The following is a 16,962-nucleotide window of genomic DNA, read 5'->3' on the forward strand; positions in this document are numbered from 1 at the left end:
CCCATGACAACCTGCTCTTCCAGTGACTTTTTCTTCCCCCGTTACTGTCATGATGAGGCACTGCTCTATGAAATCACGAATACCTCCTTTCCCTCTCTTTCTCTGCAGTGATACTCAAAAAAGCCATATTCCCGTTGGTTTAGCAATGACTGGGTGTGCTGCTGTGTTGGCTAACCAGAATCGTTTTACAGATGTGGTTTAATGTATACGTGTAATTTAGTTTTTGATTAGCTGAAGTATTTAGTCCTAAAACTTTACTTGGTAAAAGGTCAGCTATCTCATGGATTAGTTCACATGAACCGCCTTTGGTAGAAAGCCAGAAAGAGGGACTTTGGTGCAGTTCAGTTTGCCTTCCACATTTTTTTAGCTTATTCGATTGTGATTTCATTACAGAGTTTTATGTTAAGTCAGTTCTTGACACTGGCAAAGTTAGGAGGCCCATAGAAGCAGGTTCCTTTTCTGGTTAAGATTATTACTTCTAATGAGATACATTCTGGAAATATGAATGTTTTTTATCTGTCTTTGCTACATGCAGCTGAAAAATTGAGAGTGTAACAGGATCAGTAGGTGGAAAAAAATACATAATGGTCTGGTCTGAGAAAGCCAGGGAGATGAAAGAACCAATTGTTGATCTATGAATGATTAATTCTTCCAACACCAGTGTCGTCCGGCATAGCAGCATGCAGCTTTCTCTGATGGTACGGATTTCTCCATCTATACCAACACAGTCTGCAGTCAAGTTTTTGTCTAGAGATGTGTGGGTTTTTTGCCTTGTTCTTGATGTGTTTTTTTTCTGGATGGGAAGAAGGGCATAGGTGGAAATAGTAAGTGCATGTGCACTTGTTAAAATATGCATGTAATGCAGATAAATTCCTGGATCTTAGTAGTTATTTGCAAAAAAAAAATATTGGTTGGTTGTTTCATTTGTTGGATCAAGGCACATGTGTGTTCTGTCTCTTTCCTCTAAAGTGCGGCATGTTTCAATGTAACCTGTTGTTAGAACACAGAAAGTATGGTTTGTGCCTCTTATTTTTAAATTTTGCTGGTTTTGATCTGGCACTATAGTCAGTGCAATGTCACATTTTCAAATGGGCAAACTGTCTTTAATTCTGAAAAAGAGTAAACAATTTTGGGTTTCCTTTTTGTGCCTTACTCTAGTCTTGCCCCTTTTTATGGATAGAGTCTGAGAAGTTTTCACTGGGGAGACTGGTGGAACAATAAATATCTGTACACACAAAACAACTGTGGCGGTACTTTTGTCTAAAACAGCTTTTTGAAGTGTGCTTTGTTGCAGGTCTGTTACCTTGGAGGCATATTTACCGAAGGTCCTTTGGTCAAAGATGGTAGACTGATTACTAAATGTAATAAAATGATACTGTGTTTCTGAAATTTTATTTCCTATTAGACTAGCTATTACATTTTTGTTGTTGGATTGTTTGAAGTTGTATGGCATACAGATGAGACACTGGGTTGGGGGAAAAAAACCTTCACAATAGAGAACTCCAATGGTATTTTTATCATTTTACAATGGTGGTCTTTACAATGAAAGAACAATAATCTGGTTATCTGTGTTGTGAAGAGAAAATGCTGGATGCTGATTCCTTAGTGTTCCTGCAAGTCATAAAGTATTTCCGAGAGTTTCTTCAATTGGTAGTGTTGCCAAATTTACTTTTTTTTTTTTTAAAAAAAAAAGTGATGACAAAGACAGATGCACTGAAAGGAAACTTTTTTGACACTTCAAATTTATGTTTCTCACTGTTCTTCTAGTGAGAGACCTTCCATCCGGCTCAGTATGTGTGCCTGTGCCAGGCTCTAAAAGTGCAAATTCGTGTCCCTAGCAAGTGTTTACCTTGTGAGTGGTACTTACAAATCATGACATGCAGTGTCTCAGTTAGTATGTTTCATGTGGAAGTTGCTTTCATGCTCGTATTAATGGAAATTCATGAAACTTTATTTTTTTTGAGTGGGTAAAACTTCTTGAATGAAACAAGAACTTCTAGAACCTTTAAATCAGCTGTGAGCTGTTAAAGCTTTTAGGAGACGAGTGGTTTTCACTGTTACAGGCCCTGTTTCTGGCAGTAGGAGAGGGAGAAGGAAAAAAAGGAGGGATGTCAAACCTTTAAGAGTGATTTAAATGGAAGTTTTTGAACTAGTGGGACTGTTTGAAGTTTGCCAGTCTTACGTACTTCAGAAGGAGGTATTTGTCAAATCTGCCTTCAAGATCGTGCCTTTGAATTGTCTCCTGTAATTTAACTATAACACCCGGTCCAGTAGCGGTTTTTCAGAGTGTGGTTGGAGGAATTCTGCTTCAGTAGGAATGGGTTTCCTAACAAGATTTTAACCTCTATATCACTGGTACCTTGTCAGAAAAATCTCAATTTCTGTAATATTTCACAACTGTTTATGAAGTGGTATCTGAAAGAGAAGGGAATTTTGAAAGAGATCTGATTAGGAGGAATTTATCACATTACTTTGGAGAATGATAATGGGGAATTTCTTTCTCCCCGCCTCCCCCCTCCCCCAATTTTTAAGAAGTTAATGGACTTCTATAAAAATTCACATATGTGCAAAATTGTCTCTCTGAATATTGTGCAGCCACCAGAATGCTTTTTTTTTTTTAGTTTTTGTTTGTTTGTACAGGCTCATGATAATGAAGAATACCTAACAGATTTTTGCTTTTGTTTTTTTTGAGAAAGAGCAAGAGGATAATTGTGATGTACAGAGGTTACCGTCTGGTTTTCATGATTTATTGCTAAGGGGGAGCTTCAACATTTTTCAATGCTTCATATTTAAAAATTTCCTTCAAGGAAATTACAGCATTGGATTCAAGACTTGCAGATTCCTAGCTCTATCTGTTTGTCATCAAGAGTGTTAATGACAACAATAAGTAAAATGGTAGAAACCTTAACGTATCAGAATCTGTATCTCATTTGCATATGAACTGTTGTCTGTGCAGGCCATGTAAGCATCGTGGTGTATGCATTGTTTAAATCCTGACTAGCTGGGCTGACCATAGCCTAGACTCTGCTTATTTTTAACATCAGCAGGTCACACAGTCAGACCCACTGTTGGTTTAACTTGTGAAAAAGCAGTGTGTGTTGATGTGCTCAAATGTGATTTCTCTGCTTGAAGCATAATTTCTGGAGTAAGCTTTTCAAGTATGGAGATACAGGGAGGGGGCAAAGGGGATGTCTTACCACAGATATGATGGCATGAAGCAAAGCTGATACCCTATAATGAAATTGGCCAAAAGGCCGTTCTTGAAATAGAGTCTAGATGGAGAGTTCCTAGGCTATTTGAAGGAAAGACAGTTCTTCCCCCATCTCATCCTTCCCTCCCTCTTCCCCCCCACCCCCTGCAAAAATCAGATTTCCCCCCCCCCCCCCCTCTTTTTAAGCTCCTGCTAATGTCACTAGGTCATTTTTCTTTGCTAGCTCAGATAATGTCATCCTGTGCAACTGTACATCACTGATAAACCTCTTCAGTCCTTTTCATAATGGACCAATCATGTTAATTTTTTGCTGCATAATGCACAGGCTCCTAAGAATGGACTGCTTTTTAAAAAGCCTTTTATTTGTTAATTTACATATTTTTTTTCTCCACCTTGAAACTGGCATATGGGAGTCTCTGAAATGAGATTAGTATTTGTGTATGTCTGCCTACTGTGTTTTATAAGCAGTATGAGATTTTAGCAAAATACAGGAAAAGTTTTAAAATGTCTGCCCCATATACCGAATGAAATTTTGCTGAAAGGGAATACTGTTGTTTTCTAGAGCTAGGGCATGATGGGTTGCACATTGTGAAGGAACTGACCTACATTCACAGAAGTCAAGATAGATATAAGCACTTCTGAAGCAAATTAAAGATCTAGTATGTTGCACACAAACATTCCTGCTAACACCTGGATTGTAAAAGGACAGCCCTTTAAAAAAATAGTTACTTGGTTTATAGAAAAGTCTTTCAAAAGCTTTCTTCTTCCCTTAGCCAGAATTCTTGCACAGACGTGACCTGTATGTTTTTCAGTGCTGTTGTTTGTATTACCTACCTGAGCATTTGTCAGAGGTCATGTATCAAAGTACCATTGCAAGCTAGTGCATCAAAAAATTAAAAATAGAGCCTGCTGTGGCCTACTGAACTTAGTCCTGTACTGCATGCCGCTAGTGATGTATACCTCACAGCTTTTTTTTTTTCCCTGTTATCAGCTTCATCTGTTTATTCTGTGCTATGCCCTGCTTCTCTAAGGGGCACCATCATGTTGTACAAAGCCATCCTGAAACCTCACTCTCACATTGTTCACATCAAATCACTAAATTTACACCCTTTATTATGAAGTAAGTGTTTTCCTATTTAGCTGTAGAAGTTTTCAGATGCACACATGCTAACTCTAATCATACTTGAACTTACTTATAATGAATTTTATTAGTGCACTGCCATCTGATTAAGATTTTCTGTGAAATTAAGTTAAACAAGATGAGCAGTCGTGGCTGGGTAAATTGGTATTGAAGCAGAATGACAAGTCTTAAAATTAAAGGCCTCTGAAAATGGAAGGACTACTGTATTTTGAGGTAGCTTTTCTTCCGTAGATTTTTACGTCTAGTAAGAATAATGTATTTAAAAGGAATGAAAACCTCTCCACTGTGTGGTCATAGCTGTTTCACCTAATTTTATGTGCTTACTGAGGGTTTTTCAGACTTTCACGGCATGTTTACTGTGTCTTCAGGCCTTGCTCAAGGTCAGACGGTACAAAAAGCAGTCCTGAAGTTTGGCACCCACATAGTGGGACACCATTTTCTGAAACATGTGAGATGCTGTCTGCTGCACACATACAGCAACTTACTGACACTGTGAATGCCTTTTTCTTAGCTGTTCTCTGTAATGTATCACAAGGTTGGAAGGGGAATAAGTGAGCAGTGCCTAGTGCTACCTAATGCTGTCTTTGTCCTGCCAGCCAGCTGCAGATCAGACATAATCTAAATATCTCCCTTATTTAATATCTTGGCAAGAATATGAAATACGCTGTACAAATTGAAAACATAAACAATGTATAGCCTTTCTCTGAGCTTTCTATGTAGAAACGAATAGCCATTACTTTTGCTTGTTTACGTTTCCTTTGAACTTGGATAACTGGAGCTTTTAAAATCTTATCAATTTTCTATGTGCATTCTGACACATGGAGTGATCTCTTTTGCTTCATCCTGCAGAATTTTTCATATATGTGCCACACATCTCTGAAATGTATGTGAAGATCTAGTAAATGTTACAAACTTTTTAAATTTAGCCATTTGTTATTTAGAGAGAATACTCCTAGCAGCATGCTTAGGTGGTGCCTTTGCTGGAGTAGTTACCACTTCTTCCATACCTTCTGTATCGGTTTTGTCTCTTTACAATCCAACTTTAAAAGCAAATATTCTAGAGTTGCTGAAATAGACTGTTGGGATTTTCATGTTTCCCTAGCTGAAAATTTTTGCAGAAGTTGACCGAAAGTCAGAGAAGGTTTTGTTGACCTCAACTTCAACTACTTCTTTTGCCAGTTGTGTGGACCCCATATGTCATCATAACCCATCCCCCCCATCCAGTTCAGTTTGAGCATCAGCAACTTTTGAGTTCCTTCTGGGAGGACTAGCTTAAATTTAGAGCGCTCATTAGCCTGAACTTGATGGAGAAAGGACTTAGAAGCAGCAGCATTGTCCTGAAGACTAGTCCTTAGGTAGTAGAGCAGCTGGCCAAAGAGCTGTGATTGGCATTAATAGGAAATTACTAGTGAAAGCTGATTGGAGAATTTGCATGAAACCCTTTCTCTCTCCCCCCTTTGTTTTTAGTTGTTTCCTTCCTTGTCATGCTTGTAACATTTTGGTCCTGCAAACTCTTAAAGGATTTATTAGACCAACTATCATTCAGCCAAGATAAGGTTTTCAAATCAGCAAGAATGTACATTTTCCATTAACTGGTGTTATTTACGTCTCTATTTCTTTGCAAAATACTTCTATTTGTATTAAGTCAGACTACTGTTGTAACCATTTTACGAAATACCTTTGCTATGCCATTATAGATGCAGTTTGCACTGCAAACATTGTGCTCTTGTCCTATAGCTTATGATGGTTTGAACAAAATGTATTTATAAAAGCAATGTTTTTGTTACTGTGAGTGGCATTTTATTTGCTATCTTTGGTGTAAAAATGTTGCAGAAAGCTAGTATTTGAATGGTAAGACAAGTTTATGGAGTAGAGCTAATCCGAAGCTTAAAACTGAATTGTCATCCACCTCGCATAACATTTCCCACGTTCTTCTCCACTGTGGTTCTTAGAGGGGAAGAGCGTCTGCACTGGTATCTGTGTGATACCCTTCTCTCTTTGCAAGAAAGGTCAGCCTTCAGCCACTCATTTGTAATTCTGTTCCAAAAAAAAAAAAAAAACCCAAACCCACCCAACTTTAGTTAAAAAAATTGTATCTCAGACTTTTTGCTTGCTTGTTTCTTTGTCTGCAAAATGATTCTTATACACCTGTGGCTGAGATCCAGAAGATATCAGATGGGAGATGAAAAGATTTACTTTCAGCAGTACTGAAAACAATATGAGACTGTGTTGAAATTTTAAAAGCTTCTTTTCTTTGCTGTACTGGTATTTCATTAAGAGTGGGAACTGAGTTATTTCTGAATCCAAAAGTTGGATTGTAGAGAATCAAAACTGTTACAGAAGATGCAGAGGAAGTGGTATCTGCTCCAGGTTTTTATAAAGCCAGGCTGCCCAAAATGTCACAGAATCATCTAGGTGGGAAAAGACCTTGAAGTTCATCTAGTCCAACCATTAACCTAACACTGACAGTTCCAACTACACCATATCCCTAAGTGCTATGTCAACTCTACTCTTAAACACCTCCAGGGATGGGGACTCCACCACCTCCCTGGGCAGCCCATTCCAACACCTAACAACGTGTTCTGTAAAGAAAGACTTCCTAATATCTAGTCTAAACCTTCCCTGGTGCAACTTGAGGCCATTACATCTTGTCCTGTTGCTTATTACTAGGTTAAAGAGACTCATCCCCAGCTCTCTGCAACCTCCTTTCAGGTAGTTGTAGAGGACGATGAGGTCTCCCCTCAGCCTCCTCTTCTCCAGACTAAACACCCCCAGTTCCCTCAGCCGCTCCTCGTACGACATGTGCTCCAGACCCTTCACCAGCTTCGTTGCCCTTCTCTGGACACGCTCGAGTCATTCAATGTCCTTTTTGTAGTGAGGGGCCCAAAACTGAACACAGTAATCGAGGTGCGGCCTCACCAGTGCTGAGTACAGGGGTAAGATCACTTCCCTGTCCCTGCTGGCCACGCTATTTCTGATACAAACCAGGATGCCATGGGCCTTCTTGGCCACCTGGGCACACTGCTGGCTCATGTTCAGCCGGCTGTCAGTCAACACCCCCAGGTCCCTCTCTGACTGGCAGCTCTCCAGCCACTCCTCCCCAAGCCTGTAGTGCTGCTGGGGGTTGTTGTGGCCAAAGTGCAGCACCGGGCATTTGGCCTTATTGAAACTCCTACAGTTGGCCTTAGCCCATCGCTCCAGCCTGTCCAGGTCTCTCTGCAGAGCCTCCCTACCCTCGAGCAGATCAACACTCCCACCCAACTTGGTGTCATCTGCAAACCTACTGAGGGTGCACTCGATCCCCTCGTCTAGGTCATCAATAAAGATGTTAAACAGGAGTGGCCGCAAAACCGAGCCCTGGGGGACACCACTCGTGACCGGCCACCAACTGAATTTTATAACTCCATTTACCACAACTCTTCGGGCCCGGCCATCCAGACAGTTTTTTACTCAGCAAAGCATGTGCCCATCCAAGCTGCGAGCAGCCATGTCATGATAAGGTGCATTATTACTAAATCAAAATGCGAGACTGGTGGTACAGGGATCCTTTTCTAGATTTGGAGCAAATTTAATGGATTATAGGCATGCTTAAAATTGCTTCTGGTATGCAGTTTATCCCTGCACATTAGTATTCTGGGAACTGGTACCTTTTTGTTGCTGTGTTGTGTTATGGCATCTTATTGAATGCTTCCAACTGATAAAGAAACTTTTCACCATCTTTGTTCCTGGAAAGAATGCATTAAGTTCAGATATTGAAAGTAATACTGCATAAGAAGGAAGCTATACTTGATCAGCAAAGATGCTTTGAAATACTATCCTACACTTTCTTACTTCTGTGCGAGCTCTCTAAAGGGGGGGTTGTTTGGGAATTGTGAGTATCCATGAGGTTATGTATGTGCAATGACTGGTAGCAGTTATGCTTCTGTACTTGTTGGTTTGGGTTTTTTAAAGTGTTTATCAATAGTTCCATTTTACACCTAAATATACTGTGGTTTCTTTATCCTATTTTCTGACCTTCCTAAGGAAGGAGATTGCATTAGTTGAAGATCCAAAGTTTGGGAATTGCAACTGGTCCTGAACAAGGCAGGGCATGCTTCTCTGCTTTGGCTAAAAGAAACTTTCAAGCTGTGGTCAGTGAGTTTTACAAGCAGTAATTACATCTCTGAAGTACTTTGTGAGCTGTGTTATTCTGTAAAATGATGCAAGAGATGCAGAGACCTTGAAGAAGGTCTTTCAGCATTTGAAATTAGACCTCTTGATTCCTGGGCCAATGTTCAGAGTTTTAAATCTCACCCGTTTTTCTAGCTTGAAAAAAAGTTGTCTGTATGTTACACCATCATATATACAGTTTACATTCAGTAACCTGTAGTCTCTACTAATATGGTGTGTGTCCTCCCCACTTCCTCCTCCTCAAAGAATGCTGTTAAAATAACCAGTGTGAAAGGTTAGAAAAAGAAAAAGTTATGATCGAGAGCATGCTGACAATCCTAATAGAAATTTTTATTTCTAGATGGTTTGCTTATAGGATTGCAGTCTCTTGTGTGTCCGGGAGATAGTATCACAGCTGTTATGAATCAGGGCCTTTATAATCTGTTCAGATACTGGTTTGTTTTGTTTTCTTTTCATTTTGGAGGACTTCAAAGGACTTGGTTTTATTAATTAAGTTTATGAAAGTATATAACTGAGATCAACAGAGAGAAAATTCATAATGGTAAGTCCGGTTATTGCAGAATATCTTGCCTGACCATTCAGTGCATTATTCTGCTGTGTTTGGACTTGGGAAAAAAGCAGAGTTTCAGATCTTACTAGAAGGAATTTTATTTCTAGTTGCTAACACAGTTTCAACTATAGCTATATGCAGGTTCTTAAATGTATTGGATCCCCAAACTCAGTATAAGTTGAGGATGATCTTTCGTTTGAAATTCTCCGCCCTACTCACTATCCCAATTAAAATAGGGAATGTAGTTAACCTCTTGACATAGTTGTTCGGGTATATGGTTTGAAATTCTACTGTTTTGACTATTAGATAGCAATCAATGATAGATTTATTTGCATTTGGCGTGAACAGTTCCTGAAAAGGGATTCTGAAATAAAGATATGGGAGCTTTCTTCTGATTAGAATTATATTTCTGTGATGTGGTCATATGTAGTAGATCTGAAGTTCTGATGTTAAAATAAACATCAAGATAAACTCCAGTTTCATAAGTGAATGACAGGATCTTTTGCATGTGCCTCTACTATAAGCTATGTGTCAGTCCCACCTGATGCTCCCTATGAAGGCATAGCTCTCAGTGGCACTTCATTGAAGCTTTTTGTTGTGACTATTCCTACCTGGCAGAAATCCATATGCATTTTATTCAGTCAGTCAGTGGAGGTGGAAAGGGTGTGAAGAGTTTGGAAATGCAATTGTATTTTAAGCTTTCAAATCATGCCTCCTGCAGCTAAATGTCCTCCTTCCTTTTAGGATAATTCATTTGGGATGATAACTATCTAGCATACTTCATTGACGACATACAATTATCCTTTCTGCATCAGACATAGAAAGAAATTGGATTTGTAATTTTACGGAGGGGTATGTGTACTTTTTCAAGGGTTTAGGTAGGAGAAGGATTCCTGTAACTGAGATGGTCCTAGAAATCCAGTCTGTGATAAAAATAATATGCAGTAGGAGAAATCTAACTGGTTGTTTTGTGGAGAACAACAAAACCATACTTCTTTGAAAGCTAAAGCAAACAAACAAGCAAAAATTTAAAATTCCGTATATAAGCAGTGATGTAAATTCTACATCTAGGAACTTGTTTCCCCTGGGCAAAATGTATATTTAAGTGAAAGGGACCTTGCCAAATTAAATTTAACTGGAAATTAATGTTTTGTGAAAAGTAAGCTCTTGAGTCACATTTCTTTAAAAAATATTATAGTAAAGAGGTGTTTTTATAACAAGTATTTAAATTACAGTTTATGCAATCCAAACACTGAAACTTTATGTTACTATCTGAGAACCTGAACTTAAACCGAACAGCTGCTCTCACATTTTCACATATCTGGTTGTGAAGTTTTTTTTCCCTTTCTTTTTCTCCTTACTGCATGCTTTAATTTTTGACTCTAAATCTGCAGTTCAACAGCAGTGAAGGTATGCATGGTTGTGGGTAGTAGTTCTTTTGTCTCTGATTTTGTGTGGATTATCTCAAAATGGGTTCACATAGATATCAATGTATTTGTTACTCTAGAAAAAAAAATCAGTGGCTTATACATAGAGGTTATTCAAGTGAAGTGTGGTACTTTCTTTTGCCAAGCATTGTATGCCAAAGAGAAAATAGTTGCTGGCTGTGGGTAAGCCACTGCATGATGGAACCAGCATGTGCAGCAAGGTCCTGGGCACGCTGCTGATGTCCTCATTTCCTTCAGTTCCTGGTGGCTGAGGTTAGGTGAGGGCCTCTTCTGTTACTGGGTTGCTGGATAACTGTGTGATGGAAACCCAGCATGGCATTTGTCCCTGGGATGTTTGTGATCTTCAGGAAGCTCCAGATGTGAGGGCTAGACCTCCTGGCTTTGTTGGAGACACATACTAGGTTAGGTAGCAGACTCTCCCCCTGAATTTATTTTTTTTGTACGTGTTCTTGAATGAAATATTTGTATCTAAGATATTATATTTAACAAATGCTTTGGAAAATAGCATTTTTAAAGTAAAATGTTACTTTCTCTTTTTTGTCGTGTTGCTAGTATAATGTTAAAACTAGCTTTGAGCTGAAAGATAAATATATTCCATTTTGATCATTGCCCTCGTCCATCCCTGTAGCTTTAGCAGGATCGTATGATTTTTCTCTCCTTCCTCCCTCCCCCTATTTTTTGTACACTTCTGTCATAGTCTGCCTTACACGACACAGAAATTCTATCTTTGATCACATCTCCTCTTATTTGACCCCTTCTGTTTTTGCTTTGCTTTTTGAGTGATGAGAATTACACAATATGTACAGTGTATTCTAGAGCACGGTCTGTGTGATGACTCCAGGATGGCATCATACCTTTCAATGTTGATTTCAAAACTCTGGTTTAGATTACTTCATGTTTGCATTTCAACATTTGCGCACACTCCTCTTTCCTACCTCTCCTGTATGTTTTACGGTCAAATAAAATAATCCTTGTTCTCTCAGATCTGTGTGATGGTTATCCACATATTAGTAAGATTTCTGTATTTCCCCCCTGTATTTTAGGACTTTTCAGTGGCATTGAACATGTTTTTTGATTGCTGTAATTTTCTTCATGACTTTTGGAAATGGGTGCTTTATGATGAATTTATGTCCTGGATTACAGTTTGAGATTACAAATAAACCATGGTGAATGAGTTGTAATTCTTAAAATAGGTTCTGAGGCTGTGTAGGTTTTTTCTTTTTAAAGAGTAGTGCAATGCTTATACACTGCTTTCTTCTAAATAAAAAGCTGAAAAGAGATCTAGTTAGTAGCGGTATTAAGATTTGCAATTCATGGAAGAAATTTCTTGATAATTACCATCTCTGTAATTGATACTCTGTCCATGCTTCAATGTGTCCAGCTGTACGTAAATCTAACTACATATTTTTGCCTTTCTTTCTTCGTGTAAATAAGGAATCTCCTTGGTTTCTATCTGGGGACTCAAATCTGATTGCTTTGGCATCGCCTAATTGAAACGCAGGATCTGTTGCTGAAAAAGGTTTTTCCTTCTGTTGAGGGAGTGGGAATGTGTGACTTCGGAGCTCCGTGGATGGGACTGGTGGCTGGCCTGTTCTGGCCAGGGTTACCTGGCAAACCCGGTAGCCCCCTGGGGGGGTTAGCAGAATGAGAAGGGCTGTTGTGCTGTCGCTGATGGGTTGCTGAGGTCCAGCTGCATGTGCAGCCCAGCCCTGTCCTGCTGTGGGAATGGTGGGACCAAGAGGGAGTTTTCATCTACTGCTTGTGGCCCATGTCTGGTACTCTTCCTTCCTTTGATTTTGTTGGTCTGTGGCTCTTGTCCATGTGAAGGTTTTAGTTTGTGGTTCTGTAGGTCAGAAGGGCTCTCCAGCCCCGTTGTCTACTTCTGTTAAAAAGTGTTTTGCAGAAAGTGCTGAAGTGGTCACGAATGCTTCCTGTGCTCTACTTGCTGGCCGTGCTATCATCTCCACAAGCAGCTCCTTCAGTCTAATTATGCTGTGCTAATCAAACCTGTAGGGAATGTCACATGTCAAGTCAGCACACTGCCAAATGTTGCTGTAGATGTATGACTTGACTTGTCTTCTTTATGTGACAAAAATAGTGGAGGCGCCTGGATTTCAAGAGAATGTGCTGACTTGCTTGAACCATTGTCAGTTCTTACATGGGAGTTTTAATCCTGTTTTTAATCAAGGCAAAATAGTTTTGATGCAGCTATACTGGAAATCATAGAATCATAGAATATCAGGTTGGAAGGGACCTCAAGGATCATCTGGTCTGACCTTTGTTGGCAGAAACATGATCTAGACCAGATGGCCCAGCACCCTGTCCAGATGAATCTTAAAAGCATCCAGTGTTGGGGAATCCACTACTTCTCTGGGGAGATTATTCCAGTGGCTGATTGTTCTCATGGTGGAATCTCCCCAGGAGTAACTTGTGCCCATTACCCCTCCTCTTTTACATGTTACTCCTTGTAAAAATGGAGTCTCCATCTTCTTTGTAGCCACCCTTTAAACACTGGAACATGGTGATAAGGTCTGCCTTTAAGCCTTCTTTTCTGAAGGCTGAAATAAGCTGTTAAAGGTAACATATCAAATAAATGGGGGGAACAAAAGATAACTCCTGATAAAACCACTTTGGCAGGGGTGCAGCAGTGTATAATTAAGTATTGTGAAGCTTCAGTTCAGCAGTGCATGTAAACTGTACGCTCAAATCCATTGCTAGTTGTAAAGCACTTAGATTTGCAATGGTATTAAAGCATCTGAGCTTGTTATCTTGCGGTTAAGTCCTAAGATAAGTTTTCTGAACAGGGCCTGTGTGAGACTAATGCTTATTAAAATAATTCAGAACATGGATCTTGCTCTTGCAAGATGCTTAGCATTCAGTTGTCTGTTCAGCAAAGCACTTGTTGAGAGAGGATATTGCATCTGATTTATAAATAGTCCTATTAACTTCCTGCTGCTTACAGTTCTCTTTCCTCAAGTAACTCAGGTACTTTTTTCTTTGTATCTGTTAGAAAATAATAGGGAAAGTATGTGCTGATAAAGTTTTATTGTTGATGTCTTCTAGAGAGTTGGTAATATCTATCTGTGATCTGGAAAATAATTTGACCCAGGAGCCTGTTTGATCTCTGGAAGGGTCTCTGCAGCATCTTTCAAGTAAGAGTCTGGCAATAGTTACTTACCGTTTGGAGAGAAACCCTAGACTTGGTTCAAGGAAGCAGTTTTGTGTCATTGCTAAATGTCTATCTTGTTGTCTGGGTCTGATTTCTTTGTTCACCCACTATGTTTTCACTGGATCCTTTTCTTCCCTTTTGTCTTCTGTTTATTCCTTTGTGGCAGAGTTTATTTTGCAACAAGTAAGCTTTCTTATCCTAGCAGGCTGAAGTTATTATCCAGGACTGGGTCATGGTAGCATTTTTTGATCCCATAAATAAACTTGTGGTTAGTGTATTTTCTTAATGGAGTTTAAAACAGATGGGAGGAAGAAGTCACAGTTTCCTTGTGATAGTATATAGCAGTTAGCCCCAGGCACATGCCTATGTATCTTAAATAAATAACTAATACATTGGTAGTGACCATTAATTATTTCCATTAGTTTGATTCCTTTGATTAAAAGGGATCATCATCATCTCCATGGTGGTACACTGACCTAGTAAACAATGGAGAATCAGAAATTACTTGCAAATGAAGGTTGTTGTGATGAACAACACTCTATGTATTTATGCCAGTGCTTATTAATATAATATATTAATAATGGGTGACTTACTGTGTTTTCAAGCTCAGATAGCAGTAAAGAATGTCCTCAGCTCTCTGTTTACGAGAAAGATGGAATTGAACAAAAAGGATTGATGAGATTTACAAAGAAAGCTGAAAGCGATGTGGATATTAAATAATATTGCAAGTACTATGCCTGAGTCTTGGGAACAGAATTTATTTTTAAGTTAATATATGTCCTTTTCCCCTTAATGGAAATTCTTTTATTTCCTTGTATAAAACATTTTTATTTTTTAAAGACAGTATCCTGATGCCGCAAGCTAGCATTAAAAATAACAGTAGGCATCTTTCAAGCAAAGCAATCTCCATGTCAACAACTAATATTTGTGAGAGAACTAAAAGCCCTTGAAACACGTTGGAAGACATATGGTGAATGGGTAGGGAAATACTGTTTTATTCATTGGGATGCAGGAATTTCAGCATCCCTAAATGGCTTGCTTAAATACCCTTCTCTCTGCTCTAAAACTCACGTAGGGTTAAATGCTAATCTGTTGTAAATAAGCTTAACTGAACCCAGTGGAACTACATTTAAGAAACTTTATCTCTTTATTTTTAAGGTGATGTATTGAGGCAGCTCTTGAAGTCAAATCCAAGTTTTGAGAGTTCCTTCAGGCTGTGTCAGTTTCTGAAGACTGTAAGAAAAGAAACAGAGAGGTATTCTGCCAGTTTAGACCAAGTAAAAAATTAGTTCTTATAGTAAAATTGTTTCCTTGAAAGTAAAATGATGCTGTAAGATTTATGGAATAGATCTGGTTTTAGTTGTGGGATGGGTTGGTTTTGTGTGTGTGTGTGTGTGTATATATATATATGTGTATATATAAAAAAAACCACAACTAAAACCTGTCTGTAAAGAAAATCAGGGGTTCTGTATGAATGTAGAAACCATTGGGATATGGGTTTCTGTGAGGAACATGTAAATTAAATAGAGCTGATAACAGCCAAAGGCTTACTTTGCTAATTTTTTTGCATCTCAGTACACTGTACAAGAGGTCTTCTTGACTTTTATTGTTTGTTCTCAAAAAAAAAAAAGGGTGAAAAATAACCTTCCTGTTTGCAGTCAGAGACTAGGTATCCTTCTGGGTTTTGGTCCTTAGTTCATGGGTCACGTAGTTTTTCATTCTCGCCACTCCTGGCTGAAAACTGTTTTCTTCTGTGCTTACTGTTAAGGTATGAAGGATATATACTGAGAAGTGCCTTATGGGACCGGCAAGGTGGACAGCATGTGGTGTGCGTATTAGGGTGGTTGGTTGGAACGTATGTAAGACAGATCAGCAACTTTGCTCTCCTGTTGAAGATGAATTTAGCATTAAATGATACATTTGACTTGGTGTTTTCTTTCTGAGTGAAGTTCAGCAGTGTCTCTACGTAGAGCTTGATTTATAGTTGTTACTATAAACAACTGTATATGGATAGTAGTTATGACCTTGAGCTATGGAAATTGTTTCTCACGTTTTCAACCCCCTTGTGGGTTTTAGCAAAGGGCAGATTTTTTCCTGTCTCAAAATTTTTCTCTGTGAAAGTCTATTTAAAAGGTAGCTGACCAACTGCTCTTCTGTCTCCCTCCCTTCCTTCAGACTAAGGGTCTGTTATTGCCTATGTTATTTTCTGATGAGTATTTGTTATGTATCTAATATGCTAAGATATTCACTATGTCAGACTGACTTTCAGGAAGTCAAAACCACTTGATGACTCAGTAAGGTTAAAAGACATGCAAAATAAGGCTTAACTAAACTTTATCTCCTTCCAAAAAGTGCCTTACATACTTGTCTTTAAGTGTCATATTAGCATGTAGCAGACACTTTGAGAAATCCCACAGTTGGTCCAGCCAATGTCTCTGACAGCAATGGCTGCTCAGAGAATGTACATGGAAGCATCTGGACTTTACTGTATTAGAAGAGCCTTACAGAACTGAAGAATACATGTAAACATGTAAAAGAGACAAGAAAAGAACTTTCTTTGGGTATAACCTTACTTTTAAAGAAAAGATAGTACTAGTCTTAAAAAAAATAAATTACATTGCTTGTTTATAAATGTCTCTATTAGATTTGGATTGCTTCTGGTACAGGAAGTAAGTTTGTCTGTGAGATTGTTTTGGAGTGTGTTCCTGTATTTCCCAGGTGGAATGGCACATGCTGGAGTCCTACAGAAATATGCTGTTACATGAGCAGCGGACGTCCTTAGATACTTGACACTTGAATTTTGCTGGGCCTAGGCTACATTGAGGGTCTATGAGCACACTTTGACAAGTTTTCAGAGTCAACTAGGATGTTGAAAAATACTAATTATTTTTTGTTTGCTTAATTTTTTTCTTAACAAAAAAATGTAATTCTGAAAGACAATTATCACATACCAATACATTTTATAAGGACATGCAAATCAAGTTAGATTTTCAGTGTGAAATGATTTTAGTGCTTATGCAGTACACCTGCATGCCCTTACAGACTGACGTTTGCTTTTGGCCTTAAAGGGAAGAACATGGCTTGACTTTCTCAGTTGGCTACAGAAATAGCATAGGCTTTCCAAAACTAAGTTACTAGTTTACTTCAGTCCTGGTCTCCTAATTTCTGAAGGAGCTATAGTCAGCCTTATGTGTTGTTAACTTTTGTGTAGAATGCTGGGGGTGATTTGGGTATTACATGGCCTATAAATACTGTTTGGTGGGAATGCAGTGA

The 16,962-nt window shown here is 38.8% G+C and overlaps 1 protein-coding gene across 2 annotated transcripts in view; it reads left to right on the forward strand.

Moving 5' to 3' along the window:
- The window catches only part of CCNY (cyclin Y), a 130,382-nt gene that overhangs the window by 1,039 nt on the left and 112,381 nt on the right, over window positions 1-16,962 (forward strand). The window lies entirely within an intron of this gene.

Source organism: Strix uralensis, chromosome 1 (genome assembly GCF_047716275.1).
Source record: "Strix uralensis isolate ZFMK-TIS-50842 chromosome 1, bStrUra1, whole genome shotgun sequence".
NCBI classification, from domain to species: Eukaryota; Metazoa; Chordata; class Aves; order Strigiformes; family Strigidae; genus Strix; species Strix uralensis.